Source organism: Rhinopithecus bieti, unplaced genomic scaffold (genome assembly GCF_001698545.2).
Source record: "Rhinopithecus bieti isolate Rb0 unplaced genomic scaffold, ASM169854v2 scaffold_46210, whole genome shotgun sequence".
NCBI classification, from domain to species: domain Eukaryota; kingdom Metazoa; phylum Chordata; class Mammalia; order Primates; family Cercopithecidae; genus Rhinopithecus; species Rhinopithecus bieti.
The window spans coordinates 172,296-173,792 of record NW_016818673.1 but is presented as its reverse complement, the minus strand read 5'-3'; positions in this window follow the sequence as shown (position 1 = coordinate 173,792).

Below are 1,497 nucleotides of genomic sequence, written 5' to 3'. Positions count from 1 at the left end.
TTACCACATTTCATCAATGGATGAAATGTGGTAAATTCATCCATTCATCAATGGACACTTATGTTGATTTCATATCCTGACTATTATGAATACTGCTGCAGTAAACATAGAAGTAAAGATATCTCTTTGACATACTGATTTTATATATCCAGTAGTGGGATTGCTGGATCATATGGTAGTTTTATCAGCAGTGTGTAAGGGTAACCTTTTCACCATAACCTTTTCAATACTTATTTTTTTATTTTTTAATGGTAGCCATTTTGATGAGATGGAGATGATATTTCATGCATTTTTGATTTGCATTTTCCTGATGATTAGTGATGTTGAGCATTTTTCATATATATGCTGGCCATTTGCATGTCTTCTTTTGAGAAATGTCTATTCAAGTTTTTTGCCCATTTAAAAATCAGATGATTGTTGTTGTTGTTGCCGAGTTGTTTGAGTTCCTTACATATTTGGGTTATTACCCTTTATGCGATGTATAGTTTGCTAATGTAGTCTCCCATTCAGTAGGTTATCTCTTTTCTCTGTTGACTTTTTTTTTTTTAAAAGATGGAGTCTCACTCTATTGCCCAGACTGGAGTGCAGTGGCACAGTCTTGGCTCACTGCAACCTCCGCCTCCCTGGTTCAAGTGATTCTCCTGTCTCAGCGCCCCCAGTAGCTGGGATTACAGGCACCCAACACCATGCCTGGCTAACTGTTGTATTTTTAGTAGAGTTGGGGTTTCACCATATTGGCCAGGCTGGTCTGGAAGTCCTGACCTCAGGTGATCCACCTGCCTCAGCCTCTCAAAGTGCTGGGATTACAGGTATGAGCCACTGGGCCTGGCTTGTTGTTTCTTTTGCTGTGCAGAAACTTTTGAGTTTGATGTAATCCTATTTGTCTACATTAGCTTTTGTTGTTTGTGCTTTTGAGATTTTATACAAAAAAAGAAAATCCTTGCCTAGGCCACATATCACAGAGCTTCCCCCGCTGTGTTTTCTTCTAGTAGTTTTGTCATTTTGGGTCTTACATTTAAGTCTGTAATCCATTTTGAGTTAATTTTTGCATATGGTGAGAGATAAGGGTCTAGTTTCATTCTTCTGCATCTGGATAGCCAGGTTTCCTAGCATCTTTTATTGAAGAGGCTGCTCTTTCTCCAGTTTGTGTACTGGGCACCTTTGTTGAAAATCAGTTGACTGTAGATGCATGAATTTATTTCTGGACTTTCTGTTTTGCTCCATTGTTCTATTAGTTTTTATGCCAGTACCATGTAGGTTGTTGGGGTTCAAGAGGTTCTTGAAAATGCCAAAGGAGTAGAAAGCTTCTTCAAAGAGGTAAGAGAAAGCTTCCCAAATTTAGAGAAAGATACAAATATCTTACAGGAAGGTAAAATATCACTAACCAGATTCAACCCAAATAAGTCTACTCCAAGACATGTGGTAATCAACCTCTTAAAAGTCAAAGACAAGGAGAGGATTCTCTAATCACCTCTTTTTTTTTTTTTTTTTTTTTTT